The sequence below is a fragment of the Nannospalax galili genome, unplaced genomic scaffold (genome assembly GCF_000622305.1).
Source record: "Nannospalax galili isolate Female #2095 unplaced genomic scaffold, S.galili_v1.0 scaffold236, whole genome shotgun sequence".
NCBI lineage: Eukaryota > Metazoa > Chordata > Mammalia > Rodentia > Spalacidae > Nannospalax > Nannospalax galili.
The window spans coordinates 419,325-443,404 of NW_008338710.1; positions in this window are offsets into that span (position 1 = coordinate 419,325).

The following is a 24,080-nucleotide window of genomic DNA, read 5'->3' on the forward strand; positions in this document are numbered from 1 at the left end:
ACATCAGCATGATTGTCAGCTCGAAAAAGAACTTAAAACATGAAAACTTAGGAATTGTTAACCCAGTCAAAGTATTCTTAGATCTAATTTCTCAATCCCACTGCTATTTATAATTTATTTGATAAAAGCACCTTAGAAAATATTTCCACACATGCTAATTAGCCCTATTAAGGACACGTGACAAAAAGTTATCAACTAATAACTGTGTACTGTAGATGGAATTTTACAGTTAGGTTTAAGGATAGTGATCCAATTTTCTTTGTAGAAAATGTAGAATTTAACATTTACTTAAACTTTCAGTATTTTTGTTTGAATAATTTATGTTTATTTTTATATATTTTATTTACTATTTTTAATTTATGTGTGTGAGTGTACTACCTGCATGTATGCAAGTGCAATGCTCTTGGAGGTCAGAAGACGGCAGTTGGATCCCCTGGAACTGGAGTTATAGACAGTTGTTAGCTGCCATGTGGGTGCTGAGAACAGAATCCAGGTCCTCTGCAAGAGCAGCCAGTGGTCTTAACCTCTGAGCCATCTCTCCAGCCCCATGTTTATTTTTATTAATTCTCACGATCCTAACAGCAAGTGAGAAAGATTCAGCATAGTGCATAATAAGGTCTCTGCGGCATTTTGAATGAGACTGCTCCCCCATATTCTCTAAGTATTTGAACACTTGGTCAGTTGGTGGTGCTGTTTGGGGAGGGTCACTGAACCTTTGGAGGCGTGCTATTACTGAAGGAAGAATGTCCCTGGAGACAGGCTTTGAGACTTCACAGCCTTGTTTTACTTTGAATTTCTCTCTCTCTCTCTCTCTCTCTCTCTCTCTCTCTCTCTCTCCTCCCTCCCCTCCCTTCCTGCCTCCCTCCTTCCTGTGCATGCTTGAAGATGTGAGTACCCAGCTTTCTGCTCTGGCTGCCCCTGACCATGCCTCCCTGACATTATGATTTCTTTCTTATTCCTCTGGAACCGTAGGTCCAATAAACTCTTCCTTCTGTAAGTTGCCTTAGTCATGGTATTTTATCACAGCAACACAAAAGTAACTAACACAGTTTCCATATTTATATACTGATATAACACACATTGAGGTGTACTTCAAGTCTCTCTTCATACAAAGGTCGTTCATATTTTCTTCAGTCAATTGGTAAGCTCCTAAGTATTTATTTTTAATTTTTAATATTTCATTTATTGATTTACTGTATACATATGAATTGCCTACATGTATGTAAGTGCACCTGTGTCATTCAGTGTCCATGGGGGTCAGAAGAGGGTGTCAAATCCCCCAGAACTAGAATTACACAGTTTTTAGCCACCATATGGGTGCTGGGAACTGAACCCGGGTCCTCTGCAAGAGCAGCCAGTGCTCTTAACGACTGAGCAAACTCTCCAGCCCAGCTCCCAAGTTTTTATTAGACACTGATCTTTATTTTAGCAATGAGTGTGGAGTGAAATAAATTACATTTCTACCTCAAAATAACACACAAAGCCTGGGCTACAGTTCTCTTGTGGACAGTAAGATATGGAGCTTTGGAAGGGCATCTAGCTCTGTGGCAGAGAATGAACATCAGGGAAGACCACCTGGAGCAAAAGACAGTAGCTAGGCTTAACCAGGAAAAGCAATAAGATGGCCAGCAGCAGGTGGACTGAAATAGAAGGAAAGGAATGGATGAAGGGGACTGCAGTGTTTCACTCTCAGAGTCCTGCATCCTTTGTGTTACTGCTCTATTTGACTCAACTTGCTATGAGTATTTGCAATTCTCATTGTTGTGCACCCATCCCATATTCTACCTAATAATATCACCTTCATAATCTGTCTCAGTATCTAACAGTGCTGAATATAAAGAATGCTTTCTACCAGTGCTGAGCATAAAGAATGCTTTCTACTACTGGTGTGTCAATCATTAACGGAAACTAGAAAATGGGGATTTTGTAAAGGATCTTATATGATTATGAGGAAGGTATCTATCTATACTATGTCTTTGTACAGGTTTGGCCAATTGATACTTGATCTAATTCTCTGACTTCCCGCCTTACTTGTTCCACCTCAATACAGACATTTTGTGGGTACTAACAGAATTGAGTTCATGACAGCGATATTCTAAAACAGAGACCAAGCTGGCTTCGGTGTGCCCTCAAGCAAAATGAAGGCAACAGGGAAGGAAAGAAACAAACAATTTTTGTTCCTCAAATTATCTGCCAATCTATGTTGAATGTAAAATTCTATTCTATGGAAGATTATTATTTTTTAACTTTTATTTTTTTTAACTTTTACAAAAACTTTATTGAGAATTTCACACGTACATGTAAGGTGTTTTGATTAAATCCATGCCCACTCCCTCCCCTCCAACATTTCCCCGCCTGAAGAGGTAACCCTAAAATCTTTTAAGGATTAGATACAAGCTCCCAGAGAAGCTTCTTAGAGGTAAGTGCTGCCAAGGTGAGGTGTACTAGCCTTCATCTTTTTTCTGTTTCTGACATAAATGCTGAAACTGGAAAAATAGGTATAAAAAATAGGCATGTATTCTAATTTCATCTCTTTTTTTCAGAATCCTTCAGAAATTCATCTTCTTTCCAAGTAGTTACAAAAACAAATGTGGTATCTGATCAAAATATATTAGATACATATATTGAAATGCTCAAATAAACCCATTTTTGAATAATTAATATGAACTAATAAAAATATGTTAGAAAATACTGCTTTTATTGAAGGGCACATTTTATACAGACAATTGGGCATATCATATGTAAATTTGAATGAACACTGAAAGAAATTAGTGGCCACATTAGTAATGTTTTCAAAATCATTCCCAATAATGAGAGAATGATATAATATTACAGTATTTATGTATCTGCACTAAATTCTATTTTCATATCCTGAATTGTGTTTCTTATTTCACGCATCTCTATTTGTGTTTTCTTGGGCTTCATTCTTGTATGGTATATATTTGTGTTCTTTGAGTTCCTTGAACATATTAATAATTGATATTTTGAGCTTATAGTCTTGAGTGAAGCCTAACTTGCTCTCCTCAGGCATCATTAAGGGAGTATTCATTTTTGGAGGTGAGGTATTGTTTTGGTTTTTCATGGTGTTTTTATTTCTGAAATGGGACCTAGGCATCTGGAGGTAGGTTGTTGGTTGTGGTTTTTGACATGTATATCTTTCCCACCTTCGTTGAATGGGTGCTTGGATTTGCTGTTACCCAAACTTGGCAAGTTTGGGCTGAACTGAACGATGCCTAAGGTTTATTCTTGGGGCCACTCAATGCTGATGTGCAGTTAGGGTACCAGTGGTATTCCTATCTCAACTAGGGAGAAGTACAAATTCTGGCTTCCCAAAAGGCCCTTTGCAAAGTGAGAATGTCCTTCAGAAGTTAAGGTTGGAATGCCAAAGAGACAGAAGTCAGGGGTATAATTTTTGCACATAGGCTTTCGGCACAGGACTGTAGTTGACAGAGGTAGGGTCCCAGAATGAAGGGAGAAGGAAGGACTACCTCGGATTGCACCAAGGGCTCACATCAGGTCTTCAGATGGCTTGTTTGGGGGAGGGGGGGTTGGAGGAAAGCACAAACTGTGGAAGGACTAGGAACAGGTCCTCAGATGGCAGAGGCTTGGGGTCACCAGGGGTGGAGTATGGGGTGGGCTGCTACCTATGTAAAGCATGCAGGACCGTAGAATGATGTAATTCATATTATGTATATATGAATTTTTAAAATTTTCTGTATATGAGTGTATTGCCTGCATGTATGTAAATGTACCCATATCGTGTAATGCTCACAGAGGTCAGAAGATGGCATCAGATCCTGTGGAACTGGAGTTATAGATGGCTGTTAGTTCCCATGTGGATGCTGAGATTCAAATCCAGATCCTTTGCAAGAGCAGTCAGTGCTCTTAACCACTGAGCAATCTCTCCAGCCCCACATGATGCAATTCTTAAGAAACCACTGGTTTCTTTGGATCTTAATATGTTTATACCTTAAATAATATTCATTCTCTGAAACTCATCATTAGGTTAAAATACAACATTATTCATCTTCAGTTAAGAGGGAGCAAATTTGGGTGCTGGACATGGCTCAGTGATTAAGAGCAATGGCTGCTCTGGAAGAGGTCCCAAGTTCAGTTCCCAGCACCCACATAATAGCGAACTACTGTCAGTAACTCTAGTTCCAAGGATCTGATGCACTCATCTGGTATCCATGGGCATTGTATACACATGGGGCGCTTACATACATCTAGGCAAAACACTCATATATATATATATATATATTAATTCTTAAAAACAAGGATTGAGGGAGGAGACTGGGGTTCTATTGAAAATCATTAAAAAGAAAGCACAGAGTAGAGCAAAAGCATTATCACAGGAAATATGCTAGGAGTTCAAAACAGGAGAAAAACCCTGTACAGTTCTGTGGAAAATGTATGCATGCACTTGTTTTGAGAACTTCTTTTCCAGACCATCACCTCAGGGCTAGATGCATCACTGGTAAAAGATGACCACTTTAAATTTTTCAGAATATTAAAATTGCAAGTGCCATGGGCCATTTCCATAAAATGAGTTTATAGGAAAGCATGAAAAGAAAATAACACACGCATGGCTCCTTTTCCTTCCCTGCTGTCGGCTACCCAGAAGCCTGGTTTAGAGTCTCCTTGTGTCAGCAGCTGCCTGTTTAAGACCTGCTCTCTACTCACTGGAGCATAGAAGTCTTTGCTGGCAGAGGAGACTGCATCCACCTTCTGAGCTCTTTAAATGACTGTGTACATAATAAAACTGCCGATCCCAGAGATGAAAAAGCAGCTCTGGTTACAACTTCTAAAAATCTAGGCTAACCCAGGTCATGCTTATATAGAGGTCAATTCCTATTTTAAAGGTGTGGTAGTTCAAACCCCTGATGCAATGTGGGCAGTGATTAAACTAATATCTTTTCTTCTTTGAGGTAAGAGTTAAAAAGATAGGTGAACAGAGGGGCAGATGTAGGAGCAATAGTTCCCCTTCTAAAGACAGAAAAGTAGGGCAAAGAGGATGCAAAGTTCCTGCCCTATATGTTTAAACCTTAATTAAAAATTTTCTAATATATATTGCAAAAATAATAGACACATTTCTGATCATATTAACTCATGGAGTTTTCAATTCATTTGAATCATGATATCAAGGTTATGGTTAGATATTAGATAAAATGAAACACATTGGTCATTTTTTAATCTCAAAGAATGATTTTTTTTCCTTGAATCAATGTGATAGCCTTAATAGTTAAGCCAAGACAACTTTTTAAAGAGGTTGACATGAAAAATATGTTAAAGAGAATTCTACATGTGATGGGGTTGTAGCTTATATAGATAGGGACAGAACATGTTATACAAAAGTAAGATAAATTATGCCCACAGATAACTGACCAAGCAGCACCATGTGCCCAGTGCTTTTTAAGTACTTTGTGGGTGGTATCTCATTCAGTCTTTACAACCCTATGATATTATCCTCAGCCTATAGGCATGGAAACTAAAGTAGAAATTGGCATGACTTATCCAAGTTTATATAGCTAAGGGTGGCAGAGGAGAGACTCTGGGTCAACAATTCTAGGTTCACAACTACTACGTGTGAACCTCAAATCTACTTCTACCATCTGACAGAAGTTCAGAAAGTTTACCTCTGTTCCAACAGCTGTATGTCAAACTTCAGGTCAAAAAGTAGGAACAGGGGACAGGTGTTTCAGTGCATGCCTTTAATCCCAGCACTCAGGAGGCAGAGGCAGGAGGATCTCTGTGAGATCAAGACCATCCTGGTCTCCATAGCAAGTTCCAGGTAAGCTAGGGTTACCCAGAAAACAAAACCATAGTAGGAATCAAAGAAACAAGGTGAGAAAACTGAAGTTAGACTATTAAAGAGAGATGTATCTACCATACCTGATTTCCTATCTGGGAATCTGGGAGCATACCACCAAAAGGTGACTTCCTAGACACCCTGAAGGTTGTAAAATGTCTCATTGGCATTTAAGCATAGAGAAGGCCTATGTTATGCTCCTGTGAGGATGGAACTGATCCAGAAATTCCTACGTGTCCTGGTGAGGAGGGTGGGGTGGAAAGAAGGACACTGGGGTCGAAAAGAAAGACAGGACTGCTCACAGTTAAGGCAGCATGGTTACAGGTTTGGCTGGCCAAGTTAGTAAATGCTTCCTAAGACCCAGATACCTTCAGAATCAGGAAAAATCTAAAGTAGAGCCAGATCATCAAGAATCTTGGCTAAACAAAAGGGAATACCAGGTTTATACCAGAGATGAGTCAGGAATCAGGCCTCAAGTAAGAACTTAAGGCCCCTGCTTCTACTATTTATAAATTCAAGACCACAATTCTACTGTCAGCATAAATTCTTACCTGATTCTACACTGATCAATATTCAAGACAGTTTCCTGTCAGCGTAAATTTTTCCCTGATTCTCCACTGAGAAATATTCAAGACAGTACACACACACACACACACACACACACACACACACACACGCCCTGCAACTACTTATTTTAGTGAAAATTAGAGTTGTCAATTTTAGTCTTTCAATCTGTATCATATGTTCTTTATGCTGGAGCTTGAAACAATCAATGATTTTTCTCCTCAAGTATGTTGTGCACGACCATCTGAGTATGCCTGACTATACTGGAATGGTCTCAATTTTAAGTCACCATTGATTGCTTAAGCCACTCACTAGTTTAACCAGCTTTCCTCCCATCAGCTCCAGCTCAATGTCCATTTCAACACAAGGAATCCTAGGCTATGATGCTCTTAACCTACCGTAGACCATCACTGATTTATTTGTACTGGAGTTTAGTGTGAGAAAAAAGTATTTTCTAGTAAAATCTAGGTGACCAATATCAGAACTATTGCTAAAATCAATTTGGTTTTTACCTAAGTTGAACATGACATACTATCAGCCAAATAAAAAAATAAGCGTTTTGCCTTCCTAAAGCTGTTTCCAAAGAGTTTGATCTTGCTCCATTTTACCCAATAATCTTCAAGGATATCACTTCTAGCTCATAAACAGGTGTTTTTGCACAACAGGTAGAAAATCCATAGCACATTATGATCGGTTATTCTGTAATGATCCCAGTGTTGTGCCGACATAAATAAGCTGTTTAAAATCATGTTTTTCCAGCATCTGTTGCTACAAGATTTAATACCTGATTGTCAGGTAAGGATTTCTAAATCCTTTTATACAGAAAATACTAGAATCATAGTCCATTTAAACCTGTATTAGATAAATCCCTGTCCAGGATTCACTTAAGGAGGCTATTAACCTTTATTCCCTGTTGCCACTTTATATCTTTACAGTCACAAAACCACTAAATACATTCTGATCACATTGAATCAGGTAGGGATATTATAAATATTCATGGAGAAGTAAGGAAACTCACACTCCCTGAAAGTCTATTTTTGACTGTTGAAATTAGAAATTTGTCTGGATGTCCATGAATAGTAGCACTGGGAAGCTTGACTCACTGAATAACTTGACTAAGATGAGTAGCTATGCCTTCCACTCCAACCTTATCTATATACCTGTTGGCTTCTTTGACATCCCCAACCATTAGTATCCTCTCTATATTACCTACCATGACCCTGAAGAAAGATCTGTTGGATAGCTTCAGAGGTCTGCTTCAAACACCTGGGAAGAGGAAACCTTGGCTGGGGAATTTCCTCTATTGGATAGACCTGTAGACATGTATGTGAGGCTTTTTCTTAATTGGTGAGTGATGTGAGACTGCCTAGCCCACTGTGGGTGGTGTGAACCCTAGGCAGGTCATCCTAATTTGTATAAGAGCACAGGCTAAATACAGGCCAGGGGAGCAAGCCAGTAAGCAGTGCTCCTCCATCGTCCCTGCTTCAATTTGGCCTGCAAGTTCCTGTCACGCCTTGAGTTCCTCCTCTGACTTCCCGCATTGACCTCCCTCAATGAGGGATAATGACCTGGGAGTTTTAAGCTGAAATAAATCCTTTCCCCTCCAAGGTGCTTTTAGTTATGGTGCTTACCAAAGCAATAGAGAAGCAAACTGAGACGAAAGAATTTTGTTATGTCAGATGGACTCCTACAGTTAGGTAACACTCTAGTATTTAGTCCCATCATAATCTCTGCTAGTTCATGTCTCGTTAAATATGGCTGTTACATTGGACAGTAACAGGGATGACAAAGTATATGGGCTCCAGTGGGGTGGGGGGAGGCTATGGGAGGGTGCCATTTGGGATGTGGGTATACAGATGAATAAGATTGTTTGGGATGTTCTGAATGAAATACACACACACACAAAAATCAACAAATTAAAAAATGAGTCAGCGTGGTGGTACATGCCTTTAATCCCAGCACTCTGGAGGCAGAGGCAGGTGGATCTCTATGAGTTTGAGGCTACCCTGGTCTCCATAGTGAATCCAGGACATCTCGGGCTACAGGGAGACCCTGTCTCAAAAAGACCAAAAAAAAAAAAAATGAGTCACATTTGAGGAGGAAGCATAAAAATTTGCTTCATGTTAATTATTAGTGGTGAAAAACATTATCATTGAAATCTACCTGATGACTTTATATCCATGCTCAGGTGCCAAGGATCTCAGAAAGCAACCAACTTTGACTAGTAATAATCAGATACATAGAGATTAGAGATGCATGTGCAAACATCTAAGTGTTAGTAGCATTAAAAGTGAGCTTTTCTATATGAAAGAATATATTTTAAAATGAAATGGAGATCTTTTTTAAATGTTAAAACCTCATTCAATTCTATGTCTTATAGAGTTTATACTGAGTTCAATATTGTATAACTGTATTAATTCAACTGTGAACCTAAAAATTTACAGCCAACAATAAAAGAGATGCAACTTTGCTCTGGAAATTGTTATTGAATATATTAACGATGTAGTGAAAGCCTTCCTCTAATCATGTGGTTGTTAGATAAATAATTTTTAAAAATAAACAAATAAATAAATAAATATGGCTATTGTGGGCATAAATCTACTTCTTTGAGTAAATATTATCAGAAAGAGGGAACCATATTATCAGATTTCAAAAAAAAGAAAATGGAAGTTGTAGTCACTATAAACCTAATAAACTTAATTGAATCTTAGTGTAATGCCCTATCAAGGACTGTAGCACCTGCGATCTTAACCTATTTACAGCCAACACATTAGCTTGCCACAGCACCCTCTACACCAACCCAGTAGAAGGTATGAGATTCCTGTATCAGAGACAATAGACAGTTACTACTTGAAACAGTAACATATTACTCTCAACAGGAGCTAGAGTATGTTGATTCTGTCCCAGTTTATGAAGCCATAGTTCTCACAGGGCATCAGGAGGGGAAAATGATACTTGTATAGGAGAACTCTTAAGCATAGGGAACTTGATTCTTTTTAAACATACCATAAGCCTACCTGTAGTTTTCTTCAGATGGAAATATTATCTGGATTATACAAGAAAACAAACAAACCTGAACTTTGGTTTTGTTCTCTTTGAATGTAGTTCTCTAGACAAACATCCTTGAAAAAGACATCAAGAAAGAAAGCATCTAAGTGTATCAGATTGCCAAAAATGCTGAGATACACAAGAATAATTTCTCAGTTGGTCCTAGATCAAAGGATGCTATGATTTGAAGAGGTATAATTAACCAAGTAGTATTACACACATGAAATATTTGAGCTATATGTAAAAACTGAAAACTCCATTAGAAAATTTCTCTTCCCATTCAAGAAGAGGGTTCCTTGTTACTCTCTTCCCAATTCAAGGCCTCTGGCAGAGTTAGCCTTAAGCTAACTGCTGCTTCTTACTAGGGACTTTGTGATAAACCACTGAGAAAATTGACAAGTACCATAAATAAAGAATGCAATTCCCACCTCAGCACTATCGTTTCAGTTTCATTTTTTATTCTTCATTCTTCATTGTTTCTCCTAAATCACAAAATAAATGAACAAAATTCTTCCATACTCAAGAAAAGGGAAATCACTAAAAAAATCCTTCTGCCTCCAAATCAGCCACTATTCCCCTCTTAAGGAATTCTACTTTCATTGTTATGAATAGATACTGGGGACTGTAGGGGTCAGGGTAGGCTACATGCAGGTAGCATGATTTTACCAGGATATTCATTTTGTCTTACTTCTATTTTATTTTGTATATTTTATTTATTTAATTTGTTTTTATTGAACTTTTGTATATTTCATACAGAACATCTCAAACAATCTTAATCATCTTTATACCCCCACCCTCACTGGCACCTCCCATAGCACCCCCACTGGAACCCATTATGCTCTGCCATCCCAGTTAAAGTCCACTGTGTCATGTCAGTGTCTGCAGATGTTCCCCAGCACAAGTCCATTGACTGAGGTCTAGTCAGCCTATCTAGAGTCCCTTGTTTTAGGAAGATCAGCTCTTCTTGACCTAGCAGAAATCAGTTGCCAATATTTTTTCAGCTAAGATTGGGGTCTGCTTTTCATTTCTGCAGTTCTATACTGGGTTTTTGTCTGGGAGTTTGTCTGAGACTTGTGCATGCTGACACCATTGCCATAGACTCATATGAACAGGTTCTCAGGAGCTTATAGGATTCTATTACCATGTGGTCATGCACCTTCTCCCTGGCTCTTACAATCTTTCTGACCCCTCTTCCTCAATGTTCCCTGAGTCTTGGGTGGGTGAAGTTTAATAAAGGAGTCCTGTCCAAGGATGCGCATTCAGCAGACTATTGATCTCTACACTTTGACTATTTGTGACCTTCTGTGTTCCTTGCCCTCCACTGCAAAAGGGAGCTTCATTAATGAGAACTGAGAGATTCATTAGTATCCTCTTCTTTACCCCTGTTCTATGTTCCATGAGACTTAACTGTAAAGGTTGCATTGTAGATATGTCACTTAGGCCTGGGAAATTCATAGACAATGTTTGTGTATGACCAATTATGATACTTGTTAATAGTCTCTGACTGGTACAAAATGAATTTCTTTGATGAATGGGGACTGGGATATTGTCTGTAAATATAAAAATACATATTTTGCACATAGTAAGAAGTCACATTTGTCTAGTGATGTTACAGTCTTGGGGTATTCCCTAAGATCTATGACCACTCCAGTTATGTGTATTTGAATATGTTTATAGTACCACACTTGAGTGTCCTCTCATTGAGTGGGATTTTAGTCCAATTTTGTAGCTGTTGATTGCCTCCAAGATAAAAGTACCACTACTGCAACAATGTCTTATGCTGTACTGGCCATTGCTGTGGTTATTTGATCTTGAAGCTGGTATTGGACCATCGATGGATGTTTTCCCTGGGACCACTTCATAGTGCTCCCCAATGCTATGAGAGCTAGCCTTCAGAGGAAGTGGTTTTAGGTCAGTTGCAGATCTATTCCTCCAAATCCTGTATTCAAAGTCTGTTCTGTCTTCAGCAATAAGGTCTTACCTTCAGCCTAGAGGTCATCAAGGGCTGTGGCAATAGCCTGAGTAATGTTGGGAGTCTCTTGGATCACCCTGGCCAATAACTCAAAAGAAGGTTTCTCCTGTCTGGTACTGTTTCTTGTTATGTAGCTTTAACTATACAAATGAGCTAAGGTAGAGATACTGGATGTGTAATTTGCCATTAGGTTGTTGGACTAATATGATTCCCTCTGGTTTTTGTAAAACTAGCTGGCATTTATCTCTCTTATCTCTCTCAATGTGTACCCCTTTCACCATGGTTTATCCATTTAAAGTGTCCCCATTTCCCCAATTCTCCCTTGATAATACCAGTCTCCTATGGTCCCACCACTCTTGATCTTCTTCTTTCCCTTTGTCCCCAGGGTTCCTTGTATAACATGTCCTCCCCCTTCCCATTTAAATAACCCCATTTTTATCCATTTCTCCCTTAGTAACACCTGTCTCCACACTCTTAGATATAATATCATATCATCTGCAAAAAGGGATAATTTGACCTCTTTTCCAATTAGTATTCCTTTCATTTCCTTCTCTTGTCATATTACTCTAGCAAGAGTTTCACTCAGTATATTAAAAAGGAGTGGGGATAGTGGTCAGCCTTCTCTGGTTCCTGATTTCAATGGGAATGCTTCCAGTTTTTCTCTATTAAGAATGATGTTGGCTGTGGTTTGTTGTATATAGCTTTAATTATGTTGAGGTCTGTTCCTTCCAGTCCACTTCCCACTAGAACTTTTAAGATAAATGCATGTTGAATTGTGTTAAAGGCCTTTTCTGGATCTATTGAGATGACCATGTGGTTCTTGTCTTTGAGTCCATTTATATTATTTATGATGTTTATTGACTTGCATATATTGAACCATCCCTGCATCACTAGAATAAAGATGACTTGATCATGGTAGATGATCTTTTTGATGTGTGCCTGTATGTGGATAAAAAGAAATCTCCATGAGTTCAGGTAGTTACTAGGGTTTCTTCCTGTGTTGATTTTAAAGTTTATTCCATTGTTGTCTGATAGAATGCATGGAATTATTTCAAAATTTTTGTATTTCTTGATGTTTGTTTTGTGCCCCAGTATGAGGTTGATTTGGAAAAAGTTCCAAGGGGCACTGCATAGAAAGTATATTCTTTGGTGCTTGGGTGGAATATTCGGTAGATGCCTGTTAGGTCCATTTGATGTATGGTATTGTTTAATTCACATGTCTCTCTGTTAATTCTCTGCCCTGTTGACCTATCTAATGGGGTATTGAAGTCCCCTACTATTAATGAGTTGGGATCAATCTGCATCTTAAAGTTCTGTAGTACTGCTTTTATGAAGTTGGGTGCACCAGAGTTTGGTGGATATATGTTCATGATTGTAATATCTTCTTGGTTAATCGTTCCTTTGATCAGAATGAAGTGACCCTCTTTATCTCTTCTGATTAGTTTTATTTTGAAGTCTATTTGTCAGATATTAGAATTGAAACTCCTGCTTTTATCTTAGTACCATTTGCTTGGAATATTTTTTTCTATCCTTTCACCTTAAGGAAGTACCTGTCCTTGAAGGTGAGATGGGTTTCTTGCAGACAACAAAAAGATGGATTTTGTTTCTTAAGTCATTCAACTAGCCTGTGTCTTTTGACTGGGGAGTTCAGTCCACTGATATTTAAAGTTATTATTGAAAGAGGTATATTGATCCCTGTCCTTTAGATTTTTGTTTGCATTCTTGGTTGGTCTACCTGTGCATTTCCATGGTTATAACTTCATTTAGTTTCTTTCTGTTACCCCTTGGGTATAGTCATTCCTTTCTTCAGCTCTTTGTATTGCTTCCAGAATTCTCTGAAGGGCTGGTTTTGTGGACATGAATTATTTCAGCCTATTTATGTCATGGAATATTTTTCTTTCCCCTTCAACTATAATAGATATTTTTGCTGGATGAAGTATTCTGGGTTAGGATCTGTGGTCATTTAGAACTGGGAAGACTTTGGTCCAGGCTCTTCTGGTTTTCTTAGTTTGCACTGAAAAGTGAGCTGTAATTCTGATGGGTTTTCCTTTATATGTGATTTGTTGTTTTTCTTTTGCAGCTTTCAGTGTTCTCTCTTTGTTCTGTATGTTTAGAGTTTTTACTATGATATGGCATGTGGAGTTTTTTTCTCTTCCTATTTGGTGTTCTATGTACTTCTTGTGTTTGTGTAGGCATTTCTTTCCTTAATTTGGGGGAAATTTTCTTCTATAGTCCTTGTCCTAGTTTGTTCTTCATTGCTGTGCCAAAATACTCTGACCAATACCAACTTGGGGAGGAAAGGGTTTATTTGTCTTACATCTCCCAGGTCGCAGTTCATCAGGGAGACCAAGGTAGGAACTCAGGGCAGGAACCTGGAGGCAGGAGCTGGAGCACAGGCCAACCTGCCCAGGGTGGCACCACCCACAGTGGGCTGGGCCCTCCCACATCACTCATCAAGAAGATGCCCTTCAGACATGGCCACAGGCCAGTCCAATAGAGGCAATTCCTCAACTGAGGCTCCCTCAACCCAGGTGTGTCAAGTTGACACTAAAGCTATCCATCACAGTCCTGTTGAAGATCTGGTCCATGCCATTATCCTGAGATTCTTCTCCTTCCTCTATGCCTATAATGCATAAATTTGGTCTTTTCATGGTGTCACACATTTCCTGCATATTCCAGTCCTGTGTTTTCTTAAATTTTTAATAATCTTTGCTTGAGCAGTCCAGTTCATCAACTTTATCTTCCAATCTTGATAATCTGTTTTCCATTTCATTCATTCTATTGGTGAGGCTTTCTCTTTTCATTTCTAATTGGTTTATTGAGTGTTTCACTTCCTTCTTCATTTCAGCCTGAATATTCTACAATATTCCAAACTCTTGTGAATTCATTCAGAAGTTTATCCCTATATTCTTTCCATTCTGTGATTTCTTTGTTTGTGTGGTCCTTAAATTCATTGAATTCTTTTATTATTTTTATAATTGTTCTTTTGAACTCTGTGTTCTGGGTTATCCCTAGAGGGTTCTCATTGTACACCTCCTCTATAGGACTGCTGGTGCTTGGTGGGAACATATTATTTGGGTTTTTCACATTATTATTTTTTGTTGTGACTTTGACATGTGGATTTCTTTTGTTGTTTCTGATTCTTGTGTGAGACACAAGCCTTCTTTTCTTGAGTTTAGGTCTGTATCTGTTTGTATACTTGATGTGTCTTTGTTGTTTTCTTATTGGGTATGAAAAGCTGGATGGTCTAGGCTTCAGATCCTCTCTTTTGATTTTATATTGAAGGGGTCTAATAGCAGTCATCCAGATGCTCAGGAGTTCCCACAGAAACCCAAGTCTGATGAGGATCAGATGTTTTCAGGCTTCCTCCTAAGGTCTGGGTCCCTGTAGTCAGTAGGCACAGTACAATTTTGGAGGCTTGCTAGTTGGAGGTGGGATTCAGATGATCTCAGACAGTCAGGGAAGGAGGCTGGTCTCAGGAATCCCAGGCAAATGATGAAATGATGTTATATATAGATGATGAATATAGATGATGGATTTATATAGATAGGTGATTGATAATAGATCATAGATGATAGACATATACATTGATGAGAGATCAATAAAAAATAGATGATGTATAGATGATTGATAGATAGGTAGATAGATGATAGATAGATATGATATGATATGATATGATATGATATGATATGATATGATACCAACTAATGGGTACATACTGTGAAGAAGATAACAATGTCTAGTTATGGATGAGGTATTAGTACAGGTAGAGGGGCAGTTTTATCTGATCAGGTAAAATGTTGCAAAGCCTATCACATCTATGATGACATTATACATGTATGTTTTGACTGATTTCTATTGTGGCTTCATGATACAGCTTGGAGATATTTTCATTTTCTTTGAATATGCATTTAAAATGCATCCCACAATATTGCATCATAGGATAAGGCCTAGTATTGCAGACATCCCTTATGTAACATAAGGTTAGAGGAAAAGGTAATCTCATAACTTCCTTACTGAAGACACATACACTTTTTCACTCCTTCTTGGGCTAGACTGAATTTTTCAAATCTTCCAATCTGCTTCATTTGGCTACCTAGTCTCACTGTAACTCAGACTAAAAGTAGCCATAAGATTCATACTATAACCTAAACGATTTGTTGGCAAGAAAAATCTGTCAGGTAAATTAATCCAAGTTGGGACTGAAGAGATGGATCAGTTGTTAAAAGCACTGGCTGCTCTTATAGGGGATCCAGATTTGATTCCTAGCACCCACATGAAGTTTAACAATCATCCCTAACTCTAGATCCAAGGGGATTTGACGCCCTCTTCTAAACTCTGTGGGCATTGCATGGCATAGGTGCACTTACATACATGTGGGCAATGGAATCATATGTATAAAATAATAAAAATAATAGATAAAATAATTTTTTTGATGGGCGTGGTGGTGCATGCCTTTAATCCCAGCCCTTGGGAGGCAGAGGCAGGTGGATCTTTATGGGTTTGAAGCCAGCCTGGTCTACATAGTGAGTTCAAGGACAGCTGGGGCTAGAGGGAGACCCTGTCTCAAAAAGACAAAAAAAAATTTTTTTTCAAGAATTAATCCACCTTAAACATTGCCTTCCATTAAGTCTTGGACACAACACAGTCAGGCCCTTTGCCACAGTTTTACCAGAGTAGCCTTTGGTCTAATTGTCAAAAGAATCCTTTCCATATGCAATCTCATATGGCCTCTACTGTCCACATCGCCATTTGCATGCAATCACAATCTCATAGCCAACTTCGAATGTGCTGACTTTCCCTAGTCTCACTGATTTCTACTCAGTCTTCATTAGAATGGCCTGCAGTGTTCCATTTATAATAATCATTTTTATTTTAAACCTACTCCTTCAAACTCTTCCAGCATCTGCCTGGTAATCAATTCCAAAACTACCTCCATATATAGGCAGAGTTGTAGAAACTACCCCACTCCTCCGTACGAATTTGCTCTAACAGTCCATTTGGTATTGCTATAATAAAATACAAAATATAGGCAAACTTGTCCATAGGGACAATATTTTTTCAGGTCACACTTTTGGGAGGGAAAAATGTCTAAACAGCATAGTGCCAGCTTTGGCAAGAGTTTCATGGCAAATTACAAAGTGCCCGTGGGAGGAAACAGACTGAGAAGTCAGGCTCAGCATTTTATAATAACACAACCTCATGAGAACTCAGATCCTGCAGGAGCTACCTTAATCCCTCAGACAGCAGTAGCACCAGTGGCTAAAAGATCTTCCACTAGGCTTCATCCCATACAGCTTCTACACACCATCTTTTACAGCGCCAGGAGGACCAGGTTTCCAATTCATGAAACTTTTGAGGATACCAAATTCTTCCAAACCACAGCAGTAAATGTGCCATAAAAGTGTGTATCATTTGGGATACTCACAGCAATATTTGTTGTTATCACCCTCAAATGTCACCAAAGTCAATGATAAATAGATTAATTTCTAGTTCCAAACCCTAACAATGAGTAGAATTTAAGCATTCTGTTAACAGTGCTGCATTGTTTAAAATATTTTTACATGTATTAGTCCTGTGTATGTGTGTATACATATCTGTGGATGTCTATGAAAAGAGACTGAATAATCCAACCTTTTGTGTTCAGGTAAGTGTATGTTATGTACATCTACACAATAGTCAATTTAATATAATGAGATATGTGTCCACATTTCAGAACCAGTAAACCAGTTGTCTGACTTGAGGTTTGGGCTATATTAATTAAAATTTTATGATGGGTCTTCCAAATGCACTGGTTGACTTCTTTCACTCGTCTAAGTTAAAGTTAATTTTTTTCAATGATCTAATTACTTATTATTATTTTTTAAGCTTTAGAATATTTAAGGATGTTTCCAGTTGCACTGAAAAAGGATCACAGCATTTCTAAAGTAGAGCTTAAAAAGTTAATGGCTTCACATTCCCTTTAAAAATTGAAGGGAAAGAAAGTGATCACTGTGTTACTGCTAAGAAACATTAAGCCATAAAAAGTCAGATATCCCTTCCTGCATTATAGAGTAGTCTTCCTCTAAAGGATTACATAAAATCTAGTTCTGTTCAAATAAATGTATGAGAGACTAATGGATTGTCCAGGAAGCAGCAGCAGATATTGAGCAAAGCAGATTAGAGGATTGGGAAAACTGAGAGTGGAAATGCAATGTGAGCCTAAGGGATTTCAGTTCTTTCTCTAGCTCCACAAAGAAAATGAGAGAAAGAATGTCAGTTTCCCCTGCACAAAATCCGAGCACAAAGGAGTTGATACTTGCTTAAGGACGCATGGACTCATGGGCAGCATTGTGGACATCCTACCCCGCCTAGGACAGCTGTAAGAACAAAATGGAGGGCATTTGTCTGTTTATGTGTTAGTTAATGTGAGACTGAATAATCCAACCTTTTGCATCTGCTGGATTCAGGCATCATTATTCATTTACCCTCTTAAACACACTTCTCCTGGCATTTTTCTACTACATGTAGTCATAATCCCTAAAATGAAATTGCATGCCATAAATAGTTTTAAAATACTTACTGCTATTCGGAAGAAAATTTAAACACTGTAGGTGTTTGTGATTTAAATTGCCTGCAACAAAGGCAGCTTCTGCCACTCACCCAAAGTGAAAGAAATTGCCGTTTCTCTTCACGCTTTTGAAATCTCAACACTTTCACTTGCAGTAATGATTCAAATAAAGATTACAATTTAATTGAATGAAAAAAAGAAATTTAAGGTCATTTCTAAGATAAGTCCTACCTTGATAATGCAGATTTATTGACACTGAAAAATTTGTAGTGTTAACATACTTTGAATAATAAAATAAAATGTTGAAGAGAAATAGAATTGCAGATAAGAAGTAATGAAGGAAGAAAATGGCCACACATCTGGAGCGAAGGGCAAATATATTTTTCAATAAATGAACTTAAATTTTGTCTTTGTCAATATGAGTAAAGAGTTTGAAGTTAATATTATACACTCCCCCAACAAATACAAAAGAATTGAAATAATTCCATGTGTTCTATTAGACTACAATGCAATAAAGCATAAAATCAACATTGGAAGAAGCCCGAACTCATGGAGATTAAACAACACACTCCTGAATGATGAATGGGTTAAAGGAGAAATTAAGAAAGAAACAAAAGTATTCCTGGAACTAAATGAAAAGTTGAATACAACAACAAAATGTCTGGGACACTTTAAAAGCAGTCCTAAGAGGGAACTTTATAGCTTTAAGTGCCTATATTTTAAAAATTCAGAAAGAGCACAAATAAATGACTTAACATTGCAACTCAAGACTCTGGAAAGTCAAGAACAAATGAAACCCAAACCTGCAGACAAGAAGAAATAACAAAAATCAGAGCAGAAATTAATGAAATAGAAACAAAGCAATACAAAAAAATCAAAGAATCCAAGAGCTTGTTCTTTGAAAAGATAAACAAAATAGACAGACCCTTAGCCCACTTAACCAAATAAAAGAAAGAACAACTCCAAATCAACAAAATCAGAGATGAAAATGGAAACATCACAATAAACAACAAAAAGATCCAGAATATTATTAGGGAATACTTTAAAAACCTATACACTATTAAATTTGAAATCCTTAAAGAAATGGATGTGTATCTAAAATCATGGAAATTACCAAAGCTAAACCAAGAAGAGTTCAATAGCTTAAACAGACTGATAACACATAAGGAAATTGAAACAGTGATACCAAACCTCCCCACTAAAAAAGCCCAAGCCCAGATGGATTTACAGCAAAATTCTACCCAACATTTAAAGATCTGCATCCAATACTACTTAATCTATTCAAAAAGATAGAAACAGAAGGAGAACTTCCAAATTCCTTCTATGAAACCAGCATCACTTTAATACCAAACCGGATAAAGATACAATGAAAAATTCTCAACAAAATACTCGCAAACTGCATACAGACACATATCAAAAAGATCATCCACCATGATCAAGTTGGCTTTATTCCAGAGATGCAGGGAATGTTCAATAGACACAAGTCAATAAATGTCACTAATTACATAAATAAAATCAAAGACAAGAACCACATGGTCATCTCAATAGATGCAGAGAAGGCCATTGACAAAATTCAATATGCATTCATGTTAAAAGTTCTAGAGGGAATTGGACTGGAGGGAACATACCTCAACATAATTAAAGCCATATATAACAAACCCACAGCCAACATTATTCTAAATGGAAAAAAAAAAAAAAAACTGGAAGCATTCCCATTGAAATCAGGAAACAGACAAGAATGTCCACTATCTCCACTCCTTCTTAATATAGTACTTGAAACTCTTGCTAGAGCAATAAAACAAGAAAAGGAAATGAAAGGAGTTCTAATTGGAAAAGAAAAGGTCAAATTATCCCTTTTTGCAGAAGATATGCTATTATAGCTAAGAGATGCCAAAGATTCCACCAGAAAACTCCTAGAACTTTCAGTAAAGTGGCAGGTTATAAAAATTAATCTACAAAAATCAGTAGCCTTTCAATATACCAATAAGAAGTAGTTGGAGAAAGAGTACATGAAATCCTCCCATTCACAATAGCTTCAAATAAAGTAAAACAAAATACCTCAGAATAAACTTAATCAAAGACATTAAAGAACTCTACAATGAAAAATTTAAATCTTTAAAGGAACTTTGAGGAAAACACCAGAAGACCAAAGAACCTCCCATGCTCATGTACTGGAGAAATTAATATTGTGAAAATGGCCATTCTACTGAAAGCCATTTGTAAATTCAATACAATGCCAATCAAAATCCCCATGACACTCTTCACAGAATTAGAAAAAAAAAATCCTAAAATTTATATGGGAGCACAAAAAACCCCAGATAGCCAAAGCAATCCTGAGCACAAAGAGCAATGCTTGGGAGGATCACTGTATGAGATTACAAAATATACTATAGAGCTGTAATCATAAAAACAGCGTGATACTGGCACAAAAATAGACCCATAGATCAATGGAACATAATTGAGGACTCAAACATGAGTAATGCAATTTCAGTCACCTTATATTTGACAAAAGGGCCAACAACATTCACTGGAGGAAAGACAGCATCTTCAGCACCTTGCACAAAAGTCAACTCCAAATGGATCAAAGACCTCAATGTGAAACCTGAAACTCTGAAATTGTTAGAAGAAAACACTAGCAAAAATCTGCAAGATATAGGTGTTATAGGACTTTCTAAATCGGATATCAATTGCTCAGGAATTAAGGTCAAAAATCAACAAGTGGGACCTCATTAAATTTAAAAACTTCTGTACAGCCAAAGAAGCAACCAAAGAAGTGAAGAGAAAATCCACAGAGTGGAAGAAAATCTTCACCAGTGACACATCTGACAGAAATTTAACATCCAGACTATAAAAAGAACTAAAGAAACAAAGAATCAAGAAAGCAAGTAACCCAGTTAAAAGATGGGCTAAGGATCTGAACAAACAGTTCTCTAAAGAATAAGTAAGGATGGCTAAGAAACATCTTAAAAGTTGTTCAACATTGTTAGTAATTAGGAAAAACGAAATTAAAATCACTTTAAGATTTCACCTTACCCCAGCCAGACTGGCTAAGATCAAGAGATCAAATGATACCAAATGCCTGAGAGGATATGGGGAAATAGGACACGCATCCACTGCTGGTGGGACTGCAAACTCTTACAATCCCTATGGAAATCAGTGTGGTGAACTCTTGAAAAACTAAAAATGAACCTACCATTTGACCTGATTAACCACTCCTTGGCATGTACCCAAAGAACTCATCCTATTGCAGAGACACTTGTACATTCATGTTTGTTGCTGCTCTTTTCACAATAGATAAGTGATGCAAGCAACCTAAGTGTCCCTCAACTGACATTAGGATAATGAAAATGGGGTACACAATGGAGTTCTATTCACTGGTAAAGAAAAACAAAATCATGAAATTTCCAGGTAAATGGATAGAACTAGAAACTGTTATATTAAGTGAAGTAACACAACCTCAGAAAAACAAATGACATATGTTCTCCCTCATATCTGGATCCTAGCACCAAATCCTTATGTGTTAGTATATATCCAGACATAACTGCAGGAACCAGAATAATAAAAATGAACCAGGGAGGGAAAGAAAGAACCCAAGAGAGAAGAACAGGAGACAGGTATTACTAATGGAGAAATGGATTAAAATGGAGCTATTTAAATGGGAGGAGGAGGGAAGGTTATACAAAGAATCTTGGTGATGGGGCTGGAGAGATGGCTCAGTGGTTAAGAACGCTGGCTGTTCTTGCAAAAGACCGAGGTTCAAATCCCAGTACCCACATGGCAGCTAACAACTGCCTGTAATTCCAGTTCCAGGGGGTCTGACAGTCTCTTCTGTCCTCCACGGCCATCGCATGACATAGGTGCTCTTACCTACATGCAGGCAATATACACTTGCACATAAAAATAATAAATAAAATATTTTTCAAAAGAATCTTGGGGATAAAGGAAAAGAAGGAGCTCAAGAGAGGTGGGACCTCAGGAGGCTGATATTATCAAGTGGAAAATGGGGCAACCATGGTGGAAGGGAGAGAGAGAGAGAGAGAGAGAGAGAGAGAGAGAGAGAGAGGATAAATAATGCCTAGCTTAAAAAAAAACAGAAGGAATCATTAGTTCAACCTAATAACATATTACACATAAAGTATCTCTGAGTTCATGTGTATAGCTAAAGGCTGCATAACAAGAAAGAGTGCCAGACAGGAGAAACCTTCCATGTAATTTTTGGCCAAGGTGGTCCAAGAGACTTCTGACACTACTCAGGTTATTGCCACAGCCCTTGATGGCCTCCCAGAACATCAAAGTAAGACTACTGCTGAAGACAGAACACACTTCAGACACAGGATTTGGAGCAATAGAGCTGCAGCTGATCTGAAACCATTTTTCCTGAAGGCTAGCTCTCATAACTTTGGAGAGCACTATGAAGGTGCCAAGGGAAAATATCAATCACTGGTCCAACACCAGCTTCAAAACCAAATAACCAGATCAATGACCAGCACAGCATACAATATTGGTATGGTAGTGGCACTTTTATCCTTGGGGCAATCAACAGCTACCTAACTGGACTAAAAGCCTTCTCAATGGGAGGAGACTCAAATGCGCTCCTGTAAACGTAACCCAATATATATGACTGTATCAGTCATAGATCTCAGAAAAACCCAAGACTGTCACATCCCTAGACTAATGTAATTTCTTACTATGTGAAAAATATCCTTATATTTACAAATATCCCAGTCACTATTCATCAAATAAATTTATTTTGCACCAATCAGAGACCATTAGCAAGTACTACAACTGGTCACACATAGATATTGTCTATCAATTATCCACGTCTACAATGCAACCTCTACATGTAAGGTGCATGGAACATAGGACAAGTGTAATGAAGATGATGCTAATGAATCTCTCAATTCTCATCAATGAAACTCCCTCATGCAACAGAGTGCTAGGAACACAAAATGTCACAAATGGTCAAAACATAGAATTTAAGTCTGCAGATTGCTGGTCCTTGGACAAGACTCCTACATTGAACTCCACTCACCCAGGGCTCAGGAAGCGTTGTGGAAGAGGGGCCTGAAAGATTGTTTTACGAACCAGGGAGGAGGTGCATGACCACATGGAAATAGAGTCCTACAATCTCCTGGGACCCTGCTCATGATTCTATGGCAATGACGTCAGCATACAAAAGTGCCATGCAAACTCAGAGAGACAAAAACCCAGCATAGAACTGGGGAAATGAACATCAGACCCCAATCTTAGCTGAAGAAACACTGGCAACTGATTACTGCTGGGTGAGGAAGAGCTGATCTTCCCAAAACAAGGGACACTAGATAGGCTGACTAGAACTCAATGGATGGACTTGCACTGGGGAACATATGTGGACACTGTCTTGACTCATTGGGCCTTATTACAGATGACAGATTATATAGGTTCCAGTGTGAAGGCTATGGGAAGGCACTGTAGGGGACAGAGGTATAAAGATGATTAAGATTGTTTGAGATATTCTGTATAAAATACACAAAAATTCAATTAAAAAAAAGCTTGGAACTCAACAAAAGTATGTTCAATGATCAGGTTGAGAAGAAAGTATTATGAGGTTTCAGAAGGGAATTCAGTATCCACTGAGCTTGCACGTGAAAGAATTTCTTTTCCCCTAAGGCTTTATTATTCAGTAGCTAAAATACCATCTTCTTTCTGTAATTTGTTTTACTCAAGACTAAGTAAAATGTTAATGCCAATTTTAATTTTATTCTTAATTGGTTAATAATTGCTTATCAAAGCTAACTAGACCTCAGTAGATGAACTTGCACTGAGGGATGTCTGGGGACACTAGCTTGACACAATAAGCCTTAGCACAAATGATAGAATGTATGACTTCCAGTGGAGGGTGCTATTGGAGGGTGCCAGTGAGGATGGAGGTATAAAGATGATTAAGATTGTTCGAGATGTTCTGTATGAAATACACAAAAATTCAATGAAAACAAATTAAAAATAGTAAAAATATTATATGTTTACTAGTCAATCAGTGTTTTAGCAGAATTTTATTCAATAAAAATATAAATAATAATAAACCTTAATAGATTAATTCATTTAATAAGATGTTGGTTGAAGAGTGTCTACTAGCTGTGATCCCTATCTTAAATGCT